The 18,704-nt window shown below is 37.2% G+C and overlaps 1 pseudogene; it reads left to right on the top strand.

The window, feature by feature from the left end:
• Nucleotides 1-784: 784 nt before the first annotated feature.
• On the top strand, nucleotides 785-16,679 carry LOC114301817 (ubiquitin carboxyl-terminal hydrolase 18-like; annotated as a pseudogene).
• Nucleotides 16,680-18,704: the final 2,025 nt, after the last annotated feature.

The raw sequence follows: 18,704 nt of genomic DNA on the forward strand, positions 1-18,704 counted from the left end.
GACACAAAAGCAAATGGGACTCCTATTGAAGAGCCGGAGACTGAAGCCAAGGTTCTCGATATACCAAGCCCATGCTCCATGGATATTGATTCTCAAACTAGTAATCAGTTACCACAAGTGATCAGTAAGTGCACCCACTGATCAGTTTGTCCCTTATAATTAGTTTTTTTGCTGCTCTTTCTACATCTTTTATGACCTTAATTTCTCTCTCTCTCTCTCTCGCCTCTTCTTTTTTTCTTTTCTTTTTTTTTTTGTCTGCTATTAATTTTTTGTTTTCACTCATTATTTTGCCGCAGATGGTGTTCCTAAAGGACTAAGGATAGAAGATGTATTTGGTAGGATTGCAGTGTCACTTCTGATAAGGGACAAAGTAAGTTTTGTATGCTTGATGAAAGAGTTCCACTTGGTTGGTTAGTACTTTTGTAGCTTTGGATTTTTAAAAGGGTGGTCAACTTGGGAATCATCTTAAAGCTATGATTTGTGTGGACTGTTGTTCTCCTATCCCTCCTTATTTCAAATAGTGTTTAAATGGTGAAAGCCTGGTTTTTCCATTTTTAACTTCCTAACATATAGGTCTAGGATGCGTGACATGAGTCTTAAGCATTGGTGTTTTTCATTTAAAAAATTCAATTTGAAAAAGAATTACAGTAAGCTGAACTCTTAGTTGAAGCAATCCATGTATGCACATTGGCATGGATTGAAAAATGCGTAGAACCTTAATTTTGAAATGCTAATTCATTCCACAGAAGTCTAAAAAATTATAATCCTTTCAATTGGTAGTATCATGGTATACCCCCTCAACATCTATCAAGCAGTCCTTAAATGTAAATGTTGCTTGAATGAAGATCTAGAAATATCATATATTGAATCTTAAAACTGTTGTTGTAATTTTATTTAAAATTTTGACTATAAACCTTTTTGTACAATGATAGGTGAAGGCTGCATCGGAAAAGCCAGGCACTCCCTCTTTTCTAGATGACATAGTATCTCGTTTGCCAGGATTGAAGAGTGGAAGGTTTTGGAAAGAGCATCACGATCTATTACCACTCCGTACTGTATTAAAGTATGTTTCTTTTTTATGTTTATTTCTCTTTTCTGTTCTAAAAAGAGGTAAATTGAACGAAATGGAGATAGAAAGGAAGATGCATCCTTTATAAAGAAGGCAAAGATATGAGAGAAGTATTAAAGTACATAGCTATAAGTTATAGTTTGATGGGAATTTTATGTGTTGGCGACAATTATTTTTTGATTTGTTTAATTTGATTGCCAACCACGGTTTTAGATTCTGTGCTATGGTAATTTGGTGCAAAACATTTTCTAGATACACTGTGTGAGTTACTTCAGAAAAAAATAAATAAATTCATTTTCAAAGTATATATTGAATAGAAGTGATGATGTAGGCAGTACAGTACTAGCTATACTTGTCAATAAGTTTAAAGTTTATGTTTCAGTTAATGTCCTAAAAGCATGCCATAGCTGTTGATAAGCTCTACCCTCACCTTCAAGAGTCAGATTGGCTACCTATTGAGCAGCTCAGCTGGTTAATTTGAAAACCTGGATTTATCATTGTGTCCCAATCCAGTTGGCTTCTTTCAAATTGAAGAGACAAGCCTTTTCATGTGGCAGGATGTCCTTAAAAGGAAACTACTGGCTTTAAATAACTGATGTTATTTGTACAACTGTCGGTGATATTTTGCCAAAGGTTTAAATGGCCTTTTTTCCTCAAACATTAAATTTTGCTTTATAAAATTTGATGAACAGTGAGGACAGAACCATTCTCGATAACTGTTTACTATTGAAGTAATAGTATGGATTTGATATTAGATTAGATGAACTTATCAAAAAAAGAAAAAAAAAATGCTGCTAGTTAGAAGTTTTAGGTTGGTCAGCAATCATCTGCAACTAGTCTGAATAAGGACCTTAATCATTTTGATCCTTCTGGGTAGACATTTCTTTTTTATGTGGACCTTTTTTTGTTCCTTCGTTAACACACCCTGAGAAGTGACTCCTACAGAAGAAATTTCAATGTGTGTCTTGCTTTTGTTTTTTTGTTCAGGAGGTAATTGCTATAAGCTTATTTGGCAGCACTTTCTGTTTTTATTTATTCCTCTTTAAGTTTACTGTATTATTTTCTGTTATTGGCATTAACCTCAGGATCTTTTGTAATTAACCTATGGTTTTATGTATTGCTGCTTCGTCTTAATTCCCACTTCTTTGTCATAAGAGTTTGATCTTGTCTTCTTGCTTTCTTGCACGTGACTTGTTGCTAGGTTTGCCTTTATATATTTCATACGAGTTTTTAATGTTTTAAATCTTTCTTCCTTTATCCCAGCTCCGGAGCTTGCCAAACTTCCCATTGGAAATCTAGGCATAAGACAAAATGCAAGGACTTTCAATTATCTGGGCAGGTAAAATCAATGCAGTCTGCATATATGTAGCATGGACGGAGAGATTCTAGTGCAATTGCACTGGTTCCTTCCAGTGGAACCATTAATATTACCAAACAGTCAAAAGAGGTAAATAATTTCCTTTTTATTGATCTTTATATTCATATATTTTAGTATGCCTTTTGGTTGGGAAGGACACCAGTAATGTGCAGTAACATTTCAGATTCTTTTACCCTATGAGGATTTTGTGGAACTATTTAATTGGGACAAGCGAGGAATTCCTCCATGTGGGCTTCTTAATTGTGGAAATAGGTTTGTGTTTACCATTCCATTATTTGTTCTAAACTTATTGTTCAGATGGTTTCACTGGCTTGAGAGCTTCAATTGCATAAAGTGCACATGCTTAAGTATCCAGTTTTAACTCACAATGTGCTATATTGTAATTGTATTTGTGCAGCTGCTTTGCTAATGTGGTTCTACAATGTCTTGTGTACACTCGGCCCCTTGTTGCCTATTTGTTGGAGAAAGGCCATCGAAAAGAATGTAAATGCAGACCAGAACTTTTTGTGGCCTATATTTTATGGATGATCAAACAATTTCTCTCTCTTTTGTTTGTTGTTTCTTGTTGCTTAGGCAGACAGAATGATTGGTGCTTCCTTTGTGAATTTCAAACCCAAGTCAAAAGATCCAGTGAAAGTCGGCATCCTTTTTCACCAATTAATATTCTCTCGCGGTTACCTAATATTGGTGGTGACCTTGGCTATGGAAAACAAGAGGATGCGCATGAGTTCATGAGGTCCTATTACTTGCTTTACTCCTAGTTTAACGTAGTTTGTCTCTATCTATAAAGAAAATTTTATCATGAACCCTCGTGTATTTGATGGCCAGTGTTGGTATAATATGATAAAGTTTTACTGATTTCAATAACAAATTTTACACGTTTCATTTTGATTTAGGCTCCATTTGTTTCAACGTAAAATATTTTCACAAAAAAATAATTTTCTTTTTGGTTTTCGACGTTTGGTTGACACTTGAAACCAAAACATTTTAGTGCCTAAAAGAGAAATTTTGATCCAATAAAGTGTCATTTATGATTTTTTAGTGAGCTAAGATATTTATTTGAATAGGCTAAACATGTCAAAAAGGTAGTGAGTGAGAGTTAACTTTGTAAAACTTGACTTGCGAAATTTTTAAAGGTAAGTCATTTTTGAGAAAATGATACAAAAATATTTTCCTTCAAAAATATTTTACTTGTTTTTTGTTCAACTGAACAACGGAAAATGAGTTAAATTTTTTAGACAAAAACATTTTACGTCAAAACAAATGGAACCTTAAGTTCATTCATTTTGCAGGTTTGCTATCGATACTATGCAATTAGTGTGCCTAGATGAATTTGGGGAAGAGAAGGCCCTTCATCCTAGCACTCAAGAAACATCCCTTATTCAACATATATTTGGGGGTCATCTCCAATCTCAGGTAGCTTGCAATTATACTAAGGTTTTGATATTAATCTGCGAAATGCACCGTTATAAATTCTGACATTCTGTTGACTTGCAAGTATCGAGGATCTACCCATTCTTGTTTCTACTGTGGTTGAGCATGCAGGTGGTAGATTCTTAACATAATTATTTTATGATTCCATCATATCCATCATGATAATGTCATTTCCTTTTTCTTTCAGTCATATGTGGCTTTGTTGTCCCTTGACTCTGTAAGGAATTATTTTCTGCATCACTGATTAAAGTTTATCTGGCAATTCCTGGTGTCAAATAACAGCTGAATGGGCCTTAAAAACTTTGAATGTGCTACATAGTTATAAATAGAATGTTAGTTGAAATAAATCAATAAAACTATGAGGGAAAAGAATTTTAATTGCTTACTGGAAGCTGGTGTAGTTGTTCAGATCATAACTGGGCATAAGGCAAGCCTCAAGGAATGACAGTTCACTTCGTGGCTATGCCTCAAATGTTATAACCCGTCACACTTAGACTTGAGGTAAATTTGTTGTTTTATAGGTGGTGTTTGGCGAGTTTTGGGTTTGGGTTTTTTTTGATTTTTTTCACTAAATGACAAAATTTTTGCAAAACCAAAAAAAATAAATCCAAACAAAATATCACATCCAACCCCATAATCATTTCACTTTTTCTCTCACAAATATCACATCCAACCACAAAAAAAAAAACCCAACTATCTTCCCAAACACCAAAAAAATTTTATCCAATAATATCCTACAACTAAAAAAACCTATATAAAAATCCACTTCCCAAACACCCACATAACGTTGTGTGCCCTATAGTTTTTGCATCTAGCTATAACCATTTTTCTTTGATTCTGTCCTGAATGTGTTAATTCCTTTTTTTCTCTCTGTTATTTCCCAAGTGATTTGTTCAAAATGCAATAATGTTTCAAATCAGTATGAAAATAGTTTTGGCATATAGCTATAACCATTTTTCTTTGATTCTGTCCTGAATATGTTAATTCCTTTTTTTTCTCTCTCTTATTTCCCAGGTGATTTGTTCAAAATGCAATAATGTTTCAAATCAGTATGAAAATATGATGGATCTAACTGTTGAAATTCAAGGGGATGCCACATCTTTAAAGGAATGCTTGGACCTATTCACTGTCAGAGAGTGGCTTCACGGAGATAATATGTATAAATGTGATGGGTAAGGGTTGTTCTTGTTTTCATGTCAAATATAGAGATACATTACCTTGTTATGTTTTTTTTTTTTTTTTGTAGGCTACCACTGGTATGCTATATTTACTCTAGTAGGGATATGTGAAAAATATATTGGGACCCATAACTATTTCGGCATGATCTCCACCTAAATGACAGCTCATAGGGCTCTCGTTAGCATGGCCTTTTATTTTTTTATTTTATTTTATTTTTTATATATGGTACATCAGGACACAATAGTTCTATTTGTCTTTGAATTTGAACCTTTACTGATGCCAACTCTTTTGCCTAGTGAAGAAGGACCAATTCAGTGATATCCCATTGTGGGGTTTTGATTTTTCCACTAATGTAGTAATAATTATTAATATAAATGATTACTTGTAAACATATTGCCGCAAATGTTCTGCTGTAAACACCACTGAATCAATGGTATTAAGATCATAATATGCCAATCTCTTTGCAGATGCAATGAGTATGTCATGGCATGGAAGCGTCTTACTGTTCGAAGGGCCCCAAACATTCTTACAATTGCTTTAAAGAGGTTTTAGGTTTGTGATAAGTTTTTCTTTCCTTCACTTTCGGTATATATATATATATATATATTAGTAGTCTTTCCTCTTTTCCTCCTCCCTCCACTTTTGGCACTGCACCAACTCACACGTTGGGCCCACCTAGTGAGGTTCCTGTGGAAGCAGCCAATACTTAGGCTGTGGAAATAGCATAGCATAGTAGTCATTAATTTGCCATCTGATTAAATTTTGAACTACATCTTGAATTGGTGATTAGTCCATGGCAGAATTTTAGTTTTGGTTTTTTGAATTAAATGCTTGAAGAAGTTTGAAAATTTTATTATTCTCTCTGATAAGTTCTAATTTATGCACATATTTGTTGCAGAGCGGGAGGTTTGGGAAACTTAATGAAAAATCTAAAAATCCTCTAGATGTTGATTTGTGATTATGTATCAATTTTAAGCAATAAAACAATCCCAATCAAACAATCAAGACAAATCGACACAACGATTTTAACGTGGAAAAACGACAATTAGACACCTCCAATTGTGATAAAAAACCACGGGCAATAGCCACAAAACAACCACTAAGAAGATATAAAGGAATTACACAGGTATACTCTCAATTACCTAGCGAATCCACGCCCAAATTGAGCCAACCTCTATGTGTCTCTTCCAACCCCGTCTTCACCTCGGAATTGTCTTGACGATGAGCCACTCCGGAATCCACCAAAGCTTCAAGCTCGAATTCTTCAGAATCCACCGAGGAACAACTCTTTCTTTTATGTAGAACAAACAAATAATCCTTTGATGTATACTCTTTAAACCATGAGTTGAATACCCAATCAAAACATCAAAGAAAACTAGCAAAATATCCCCAGATATAAACCTTAGAATCCAAAAAGAAGATCTGGAGAAGTTATCCAAGTTTTGGGAGAAAACCAACTACTTATAAAAATCCAAAGTAATCCTAGTTTTGGAAGAAAACCAATTCCTTATCGAAATCCAAGAATCTGTGTTCGCGCGGTCCGCTCGAGCGTGGGAATTCCCGCTCAAGCAAAGGCTTCAAAATTGTGTGATTCATATAGGCTTCACGCTCGAGCAGAAGTTGCCACCCTTGAGCGTCGAATCACACCATCCTGTACTTTTTCAGGCGAAACAGAGATGCTGTGAGCTTGCAATCCCCGCTCGAGCGTCACTTTCCCCGCTCGAGCGTCACTTTCCCCACTCGAGCGGGACGACCAAAATTGGAAAATCTGGAAAACTTGATCCTATTACAACCTCGGTTTTGATCCATGGAAATTGACAAAAGCACGATTCGGGTTCGATTCGCATCTAACAAACTCATAGCCTCACTGAAATAAAAGGTGCAAAAACAAATACAACTGAAAGGAGTTTTCTCAAACGGGGTTGCCAAGAATAAAGCCTAACAATCTCCCCCTTTGGCAATGCCATAACAAAACACACCTAACAAATAAAATCCTAAACACCACAACCCATTACAGCCAACAAAACCCAACTTCTTTCTCAAGGTCATGATCTGCAAAACAGTTATTAGTGCTACAATCTCCAAAACAACTATTAGTCCCACAAGAGTATATGAAAAAACAATAGACATATGACACGATTATCTTGAAACAACTCTCAAACAACAAAAGCAAGATCATAAACCAACCCAAGTCAAGATGAACCAAACTCTCCCTCACTAAAAGCAACCACAAACACTGAAAACAGCGAACAAGAAGAAAACGACAAAAATAATATGGTGGAGCAAGCAAGAAATTTCAGATTAGTACCTTAAAACACACAAGACTATCCAAGAAGCACAATTACTAGTAAACACAATGTGCACAGTTTGTAGAAGATTCCTCATGAAAGAAAGTGATGTATTATGTGAAAAGCATAGATCCCATGAGAAAGGTGTGTGTGTGACTCTTGGAGTTCGACAAACACTAGATTCAATCCTAGTAGTGATCTGAAAATTGAACCTCTGGCAAGAGAATCTAAGCACAACTACGGAAAGTCAAACTACTAGGAATCAAGGGGTATTTGGTGAGTAAAGGCGGAGGCTCCTCCTCAATCAATGAATCTTTTTTTTTTTCACACACTATTTCTTTTCTTTCTTTTGCACATTTTTTCTTTTTCTTTTTCTTTTTCTTTTTCTCTTTCTTATTCTTTTGCACACTCATTGGCGGCTGACACGCTCAAGAGTATGGAAACCAAACCAGAGAAGCATGGATATAATAAGGATGGCCTAGTTGGTGACTCTGAGGTAGCCTTTTCCTCATGGCTGGACTACAAAGAACAGAGGGGAAAGCCGTGGAGATGCAAAAAGATGGAAGATGGTTAAGAGACTCAACATCACCCATGATATGCTAGTATAGGTCAATTCCTCTAGAAACGCAAAAGATCAATGACAGAAGTCCATAGAGAAAAAAAAATCACTAAGGCGGAAGACTCCAAAATTTGCTAATCCAAGAGTGTGTACAGAATGAAACATACTAATCAAAAAACACGCACTCCAAAATGAGTAAAGACCACAGAAAGCACACATATATTAACATGTAATGGATATTCTCATCAATTCCAATATGCACCAAGGACCACTCAAAAATTTCAAGCTTGCAAAACCATACTAAGAAAATCTTTTTGGGATTTTTTTTTTTTTTCAAAAATAAAGCAAGACAAAAAAATGAACAAGCACACATGTAAGGACAAAAAAAAAACAGAAACCCAAAAAATAAAACGACAACAAATTAACACAAGTCAAGTTTTCTCACCCAAACTGCTTTAGTACGAACAAAGTTGTGAGAATTGCGGTTCTTGGGTGGTGTCTTGACATTGTGGTTCCTTTCCTCTGCAATGGGAACCTGTCTCGACTTGGCTTCCAACATCTTATTTTTAGGTCTAGGCAAATACACTCTCCCATGCAACTTATAACAACAAGGACGAATATGACCATGCATACCACAATGATGACAAATAAAAATAGGGTGTGCCTTCTTTTCTTTTACCTTACCAACTCTAGGAAGATTGAGAAGTCCATCCTTATGTTGAATTTTTTGTTCTCCCTTTCCTTGTGTTCTTGTATCATGAGATGTAGATGCACTCTATTTTTGCTCTTTCTTACCACCAACTATGAACCAACATTCACAACCAAATCTCAAATCCATGCTCTTGAACAATTATCCTGAAAGAAAATAACCACACACAAGCCAACCAAAAATATGTGGAACTGGATTAAATAACAAAAGACAAGTCCATCCATAAACAAACCATCCAAAACATATGACAATCCAACTGTACCAAAAAAGGATAGAAGTAAAGGTAAAAAAAACTGTACCATGTACCAGTACCATGTACACCAACAAGATATACCAAAAACTGTACCATGTACCAGTACCATGTACACCAACAAGATATACCAAAAACTGTACCACCAAGACCACTCCCCCTTTTTGTCCGGGAGGGAACAAAACAAAAGAGCACAGATCAAAGATCAAGGAGCCGGAGGTGGAGACTGCATCTGAAGCAAGGTCAAGATCTGAGCCAGCTAGGATGAAGACTATGCCACAGAATCCTCAATCCGCTGGGAAGAAGCCTCCAAGGCACTGAAACGGGTATCGGTCGTGGTCTCAAGATCTGTGAGTCTGGCCTCAAATATATCCATCTGCTCCTCAAGATGGTCAAATCAGGAACCAATAGAGCACTCGAGGAACTAAAGCTGACCACAAACTGTACGAACTGGAGGGTGCTGCTCCCCCTCACCAAGATCTCCGCCAGCAGTAGCATCATACTCGGCCTCCTCTGCTATGGCCGCAGCAGCAGTAGGACCTGCACCAGATCTACCAGAACCAGAAGGAACCCCCCTAATGTGAGACTGACTCTGGGAGACAATCTTCTTGGTAAACGGGCGTGTAGGAGAAGCAAATTCGTCCTCATCTTAGGCAGGGACTGCAAATTTGACTAAAAGCCAGTTGATGAGACAGCCATAGGGTAGGCCAAGATTGTTACGCTCAAAAGCAACAACCATCTTTTGAATGATAAGGGTGGCAAGATCAATGGGACGGTTTCGGGCGATACACTGAAGAACAAAGCCTTGATCCTGGTTAATCTCAGAGCTGTAGGTGGTAACAATGATATTGGCACACACAATTAAGTTGAGTAAGCTAAATTGTGGGAGAAGTTCATTCTGTTTTATCAGGGAACCAGAAGGCCAAGAACGAGGAAAACCACAAAGGGTCTGAGCAACCTCATCAAAATCACACGTGGGGCGCACTGGAAAAGGGTAAAAGATAGGAAATCGGTCACTAATCCCTAAAATCTCATGGATAATAGCAGTGGTGGCAGTGATTTCCTTGGATCTAACCCATGTCTTAAAAGATGGTCCAATGTTGTCAAGACCATCCATATTGCAATTAAATTCCCGCACCCAAGTGAGGTTTTGAGACCCAGAAAATAAAAGAACATGATCCCCTCCCAGAGGTTCAAAAAATGAACGGATAGGTATAGACTCAAATGTGGAGGGTTAAACATTTCGTTCAAGGTGAATGGAGCGACCAGGATAAGACTCTCTATATAATTTGGCTTTTTCAGCCGGTGGGAAGCGGTCAGTGTTATAGGTGGGGTGAGAGGCAGTAGACTTTCGTCTTTTGAAGGTGGACATTACTAAACCAAGATAAAAGAACCAAGACAAACAACCCCCAACCCAAGACCAAACAACAACCAACAAAGAAACCACAAAACATTAGTATCACAGTGATATAGCAACATGGGTTAATAAAAGATATCGTATGATGCAAAAATGTAAGCATAAGATAAGCAAATATTACAAATATGAAGCAGAGTAAATGTGATGCGTACTAGGACCAAGAAAACAGCAGTCAAACCCATATACAGCCAGCATGGTAAGGGGCTTAATCAGCAAAGAAAATAGGATCACAGTAACACAAGACACTAGATGTGGACCAAAAGCCCCAACCAAAATCCCCAATGTAAAAGACAGACAAAAACACTGAAAACAGTGAACAAGAAGAAAACGACAAAAATAATATGGTGGAGCAAGCAAAAAATTTTAGATTAGTACCTTAAAACACACAAGACTATCCAAGAAGCACAATTACTAGTAAACACAATGTGCACAGTCTGTAGAAGATTCCTCACGAAAGAAAGTGATGTATTATGTGAAAAGCATAGATCCCATGAGAAAGGTGTGTGTGTGACTCTTGGAGTTCGACAAACACTAGATTCAATCCTAGTAGTGCTCTGATACCAATTGAAAAATCTAGAAATTCTCTAGATGTTGATTTGTGATTATGTATCAATTTTAAGCAATAAAACAATCCCAATCAAACAATCAAGACAAATCGACACAACAATTTTAACGTGAAAAAAACACAATTGGACACCTCCAATTGTGATAAAAAACCATGGGCAACAACCACAAAACAACCACTAAGAAGATATAAAGGAATTACACAGGTATACTCTCAATTACCTAGCGAATCCACGCCCAATTGAACCAACCTCTATGTGTCTCTTCCAACCCCGTCTTCACCTCGGAATTGTCTTGACGATGAGCCACTCCGGAATCCACTAAAACTTCAAGCTCGAATTCTTCAGAATCCACCGAAGAACAACTCTCTCTTTTATGTAGAACAAACAAATAATCCTTTGATATATACTCTTTAAACCATGAGTTGAATACTCAATCAAAATATCAAAGAAAACTAGCAAAATATCCCCAGATATAAACCTTAGAATCCAAAAAGAAGATCTGGAGAAGTTATCCAAGTTTTGGGAGAAAACCAACTACTTATAGAAATCCAAAGTAATCCTAGTTTTGGAAAAAAACCAATTCCTTATAGAAATCCAAGAATCTGTGTTCGCGCGGTCTGCTCGAGCGTGGGAATTCCCGCTCGAGCAGAGGCTTCAAAATTGTGTGATTCATATAGGCTTCACGCTCGAGCGGAAGTTTCCACGCTCGAGCGTCGAATCACACCATCCAGTACTTATCAAGGCGAAGCAGAGATGCTGTGAGCTTGCAATCCCCGCTCGAGCGTCACTTTCCTCGCTCGAGCGGGACGACCAAAATTGGAAAATCTGGAAAACTTAATCCTATTACAACCTCAATTTTGATCCATGGAAATTGACAAAGGCACGATTTGGGTTGGATTCGCATCTAACAAACTCAAAGCCTCACTGAAATAAAAGTGCGAAAACAAATACAACTGAAAGGAGTTTTCTCAAACGGGGTTACCAAGAATAAAACCTAACAATCTCCCCCTTTGGCAATGCCGTGACAAAACACACCTAACAAATAAAATCCTAAACACCCCAACCCATTACAGCCAACAAAACCCAACTTCTTTCTCAAGGTCATGATCTGCAAAACAGTTATTAGTGCCACAATCTCCAAAACAACTATTAGTCCCACAAGAGTATATGAAAAAGCAATAGACATATGACACGATTATCTTGAAACAACTCTCAAACAACAAAAGCAAGATCATAAACCAACCCAAGTCAAGATGAACCAAACTCCCCCTCACTAAAAGCAACCACAAACACTAAAAACAGTGAACAAGAAGAAAACGACAAAAATAATATGGAGGAGCAAGCAAGAAATTTCAGATTAGTACCTTAAAACACACAAGACTATCCAAGAAGCACAATTACTAGTAAACACAATGTGCACAGTCTGTAGAAGATTCCCCATGAAAGAAAGTGGTGTATTATGTGAAAAGCATAGATCCCAAGAGAAAGGTGTGTGTGTGACTCTTAGAGTTTGACAAACACTAGATTCAATCCTGGTAGTGCTCTGATACCAATTGAAAAATCTAGAAATCCTCTAGATGTTGATTTGTGATTATGTATCAATTTTAAGCAATAAAACAATCCCAATCAAACAATCAAGACAAATTGACACAACGATTTTAACGTGGAAAAACCACAATTGGACACCTCCAATTGTGATAAAAAAAACCATGGGCAACAGCCACAAAACAACTACTAAAAAGATATAAAGGAATTACACTGGTACACTCTCAATTACCTAGCGAATCCACGCCCGAATTGAACCAACCTCTATGTGTCTCTTCCAACCCCGTCTTCACCTCGAAATTGTCTTGACGATGAGCCACTCCGGAATCCACCAAAGCTTCAGGCTCGAATTCTTCAGAATCCACCGAAGAACAACTCTCGCTTTTATGTAGAACAAACAAATAATCCTTTGATGTATACTCTTTAAATCATGAGTTGAATACCCAATCAAAACATCAAAGAAAACTAGCAAAATATCCCCAGATATAAACCTTAGAATCCAAAAAGAAGATCTGGAGAAGTTATCCAAGTTTTGGGAGAAAACCAACTACTTATAGAAATCCAAAGTAATCCTAGTTTTGGAAGAAAACCAATTCCTTATAGAAATCCAAGAATCTGTGTTCGCTCGGTCCGCTCGAGCGTGGGAATTCCCACTCGAGCGGAGGCTTCAAAATTGTGTGATTCATATAGGCTTCACGCTCGAGCGGAAGTTTCCACGCTCAAGCGTCGAATCACACCATCTAGTACTTTTTCAGGCGAAGTAGAGATGCTGTGAGCTTGCAATCCCCGCTCGAGAGACGACCAAAATTGGAAAATCTGGAAAACTTGATCCTATTACAACCTCGGTTTTGATCCATGGAAATTGACAAAGGCACGATTCGGGTTGGATTCGCATCTAATAAACTCATAACCTCACTGAAATAAAAGGTGCGAAAACAAATACAACTGAAAGGAGTTTTGTCAAACGGGGTTGCCAAGAATAAAACCTAACACTTAACAAGAGGGTGACTTTCCCTGAGACTTTAGATCTTAGCCCTTACATGAGTGAAGTAGGAGATGGTAACGATGTTTACAAGCTATATGCAGTGGTTGTCCATATTGACATGCTAAATGCATCGTTTTTCGGCCATTACATTTGTTATACAAAGGATTTTTGTGGAAAATGGTACAGGATTGATGACTGCAAGGTAGAAATAGCTTTCTCTCTCTCTCTCTCTCTCTCTCTCTCTCTGTGTGTGTACCCAGGGACCCAAAAAGAAAAAAAAAAGTGGGGAAAATGGACCAGTACCACATGTACAAATGAGCATGTGTCCCATATGTGAATATATTTCTGTCCAGTTACTCCATGTTAAACTCTCTATATATATATGTGTGTGTGTGTGTGTGTGTGTGTGTGTGTGTGTGTGTGTTGACATCCATTCGCCAAGGCATCTATCTGATAACACCGAGTGTAAGACTTGGTGATCTCACTTCTTCGAAAAAAATCCCATTGTATTTTGAGAATGTCCTCCATGGAAGCTTCCTCTCTCGTCTGTATCATACTCTTTTAATTTTACTGCTGGTTCATTGTCAGTGCGCATTTAGTTTGTAAATCTCTATTCATTATGAAAAAATATGGGACATAATTGATTCTGGTCAAGACAAACATCAGTAGAAAATGCAATATTTACGTGGTCTTGTTGAAATGTGTATTGTTTTTGTTAGTCTACTTGAATTTGTAGTTTCATCTAACTTGATTCACAATTTTTTTTTTCAAGTCATGAGGGTTGATTTGGAAGAGGTGCTCTCGCAGGGGGCTTATATGTTGTTGTATAACAGGTAGCTAATCTTCTTACTTTCCCTACTATTAGTGACTTGTCAATTTCAATATAAGAGTAATTGTCATACATTTTGTTACTCAAGGATGGCCTATCACCTAAAATTCAGTGGATACACATGTTCATGATTAACGTGGAATAATGTCTTAAAATGTGATTTGAAACATATGGCCAAGCCCTCTTTTGAGGAAAAGGCTAAGTTGTAACAACCTCTAACCCTACATCTCCTTGATGAGGAAGAAGTAGATGAGGAGCAGACCTATCACCAATGGTGAAAGACAGCTCATTGCTTTCTCCTTTGCGCCTTATGGCTTCTCTCATTCAATAATGAAATTGTGTTAATCCTAATACAAGTTAAAATACTTTCTTATTTAGTCATTACTTTCTTATATCTTTATTTTTTCTCCTGTTAAGTAAACTACTTTCTTATATCTTAAAATCCCTTCACATGCTATTTAATATGACCCTCATCCGGGTATTACTATATGATTTTTTTTTTCTTGATCATTATCTTAAACATATCATTTAAAAAGATTACATTCATTGCATATTCAACCTTTTTTTAGTGACTTCTTTGACAACAAAACTTGCCAAATTTTGATTTAAATTATAGGCAATATTATAAATAAGGCTTCTTGAAAACAGCACGATACTCATTTTTTGTTTTATCCATTTGTATGTGCGATCGTTTCCTGTAGCTTGACTTTTGAGGCTTCTTCAAATCTCTCCACTTTTGGGGAGATTCGAAGAGTAGGTTATAAGGGATTATCTTTTCTTTTCTCTCCAAATCATCCCATACAAATAGACTGTTACTAGTACTACAAAGCTTGTTGCCTTAAAAAGACTTGGTTGATTTTTCTGGTTAGGGAGAATCATATGTGAAATTCATTCAATGATTCGGCACTTCATAGCATCTATTTGAAAACTCTGACAACAAAACCCTATATTTAACACTTGCACACTAAGCACACTCTTAAGGGGCTAATATGCCGATTAAATTGGGGTTGTTTCTGTAATTGGATTCTAGTTATGATAATGGACTGCAAAGGCTACCCATGAATTCCTGCTGGAGCCTGGAGGAGATCAACCACTGGACCGTCCACTCCGGCTAAAAGTTATTGCAATGACCCCAAGATATTGAAAATTGTTACAACATATTTTTAAGCCCACAAAAGCATGAGGCCTCTCGCAAAAATTATGCATATAGACTAATCTTGGGCAATATCAATTTTGTTAAATACCTAATAATATGTATATATAAATGATCTTGTTTGCTGTTGTTTTCAGGATTTGTGCTCGACCATCATGTCTGAAGCCAATTGAATCTTTAACTAAGGGGAAGCAGCAAACAGTTCAAGAAGGGGAGCCCCATGTCAAACAATCAGTTGAATTCCTCACTACAGCCATATGTACTTCTAGTTCCTTGTCATCTGATAGCGACTCACAAGAAAAAGTTTCTACTTGCGAAAATGAGAGAACTAATTCTGAAGATGTGAGAGAGGACATTGAAATGGTAGACTCTGAGTCAAGTTCATCTGTTCCACAGGATATTAAAGTACATGGCAGTGGGTATTCTCATGCGATTGAAGAAATCGCTTCTCTTGTTGTACATGCTAATAGATTAGTCTCTGCGGTTGATTCTTCTCTAAGTGAGATGGTTAAACCTGAAGCTTATTCTCAGAATTCTGAATCAGACTTTCCTCATTCTGCTGTTGATGAGAATACGACTGAGAGAAGTAGTGTCGAAAGGTGACTGAATCTTCAAGTGAAAGCGCTCAGCCAATACAGAATGGTGTCTGTGAGGAGGGAAAAATTTCTCATGATGCTCCTGTTGGTAATTTAAGCTCAGGTGAACTTCTTGATGAGATTAGTCCTGTTGATTGTAACGGTGAGCAGGCAAAAATGGAGACTGGAAAGGGCTTGCCATCATCTAGCAGTACTAAGGATGCCACAGGGAAGTTGGCTAGAAGAAATTCTTCTGAAGGAAAGTTGAAGCCTCTGTTTCCTCCAGGTTTTCTCAGAAAGCATTCTGGCAACACTTCTCCAAAGAGAGGTGGGAAAGCAAAAGCTCCTTCAGAACTAGCTGAATGTGCATCTTCTTACAATCCTAATAAAGTTGTATTAGTGGATTTGCAAAACCTGGTTTTCTTAATCAAAAAGGTGCGAGGACAAAAGATGTGGGAAAGTCTCATTCTAAGTGCAGTAGTTCTTCGTCTCCTACTTTTGAGGAACGACTTGGGAATCACTTGGACAAGGGCATTATGGTGCTTAGTGGATCTGGTGATTTTAATCACTGCAATGGAGATTCTGGTGCTTTTGTTATTTCTGATGAGATTCTGGTGCTTTTGTTATTTCTGATGAGGGCATTAGCTATATTAGTGGGGATGACCAACAATTGGCAAGGAAAACCTCGAGCTACAAGGAGGAGCTCCATGAGAGTGAAACTACACCCGAAAAGATCAGAATAGATTCTGAAAGACTGGTGGAAAGTGACTTGTAATCTCAGTGAAGATGACTCAACAACTCAAATTTTGTTTGAAGCATCTACGCTATCAATGGATTTGCATTTGAGACTTAAATCTTGAAAAGTAAAATTTTACAGTCCTTGACCAAAAGGCAAAGTAACGCAAAACTGATGGTAGTAGTCCCCATACCCAATGAAATTGTTGTTGATACGTAAATGAGGTTAGTGGCAAGGAAGGGGCAGATTGTTTCAGTGCTTAGATTGGATGGTTCTGGTAGCGGTTTTCTTAAGATTATGGAGATGGAAATGGAAGAGCTAGAATAATGGACAATGATGATGGTTCATGGTAATAGTTTAAAGGTGTGATTCTTTTCTTCACGTGATATATTTGTTCATAATTGTTGAATCATGAATGATCATCCCATGGCCAAATGGTCGAGTTGGGAATTTTTGTCCGAGGTTTCACTGTTTACAAACCATTGGATGCTCTGCTCTTGTACTATTTTTAGTTATAATAACTCCTGAAAGTGAGAAAATGCAAAGACACAAATTGTGTGTAGCTAGCTAGCTAGCGAGAGGGAAGTTTCTTTTTTAAATAGAAGAACATTGCTGAATCATAGTTTGCATTCTCATTTTAAACTTTTGCGCTTCTCTTAAATGTTTGTTACGAGGCCAATCTATTGATGATTTGGGCTAAAGAGAGATGTAACAAACAATGCATGATTTAACATCCCACCAACATTAAGATTTACCCAGAACTGCTAAAAATTTCCCTCTCTCTCTTCCCATTTGTCTTTTTATCTCGATGTATATTATGTGTATATAATGTATGTATATATTTGTGCTTTAGTCTTGAGTTCGACAATGGAGAGCTATAAACTAGGGATTGCAGGGTTCATCCTTATGGACTTGTACCCACAAAGAGAAGCAGAAGAGGAACAGAATTAAAGAGCAGTGCTATTAAATATAGATATATATATATATATGTGGACAGGAATGTGAGTTATAGTAGAGAGAAGGATTTGTTTTTTTCTTCCATTTTTGTTGTGTTTTGTTTGTTTCTAATATTATTATGTTGTTTTTATAAAAATGCTAGGTACACAGAATTAGAACAAAAAATATGAGGAGAATATTGCAGCATGCGCACCAAAAAATATTTTATTTATTTTATCTTCTCCAAAACTTAGTGAGACTAAATGATTATTCTTTTCCATTCTCCAGTTAATCAAAAACTACCAACTTCTATTATGATTTATGAAATAATCTCAAACAAGTCCTTGAACTGACAAAAATTCAACTCGACATCGAACCCAAAAAAAAAAAAGAATGAAGAAAATTTAGTTACTAAAAAAGCAAGCTTGGGAAATCAACCTATGTCAACCTTCCCTGTCAACCAAATCTTGAAGACCCATGAAAACATTTTCCGAATTCAATATGCCCTCCTTGTCATCATCATCTTCCACCTCTATCGTAACATTGTCATGCACTGCATCCTCGTTTGAACATGAAGCTTTCTTGGTGGTGGTGGATGATTTCAATCGTGTAGTGCAGGAGAGAGTATTGCGGCGGCGTAGAGGAGAATGGTGATGCTTGCCACTGTAGGACACCATGAATTTCTCTGGATCTTCCAGACTCTTCTCCACATATTTCTTTGCTTCGCACTTGTTTCCTTCACTACTACACTTGTAGTAGTTTCGCAGGTATGGCGATGTCTTGATGGGTTTTCTTCCGTATTTACGCCAGTTCCATGGATCCACCTCTGAGAGGTTTTCAGCATCCACCTCCACTGCTGCTGTTCTCTGACTCCTCTTCCTCTGATACTAATACCCATATTGCTCTGGTAGTATATTTGGTTTTGCTGGTGGTGGTTGTGGATGTTTCCAATAGTGTTGGTTCTTTGTTGGTGGTGGTGGTGGTGGTGGTTGTTGGTTACTAGACTCACCAAGAACAAAAATAGAGGGCTCGGTGGTCATATTACCAATCATAGTATTATATACAACTCTCTCACGTAAGGTGAGTTCAGCCTTTT

Source organism: Camellia sinensis, chromosome 15 (genome assembly GCF_055761805.1).
Source record: "Camellia sinensis isolate YWXY chromosome 15, ASM5576180v1, whole genome shotgun sequence".
Taxonomy (NCBI): domain Eukaryota; kingdom Viridiplantae; phylum Streptophyta; class Magnoliopsida; order Ericales; family Theaceae; genus Camellia; species Camellia sinensis.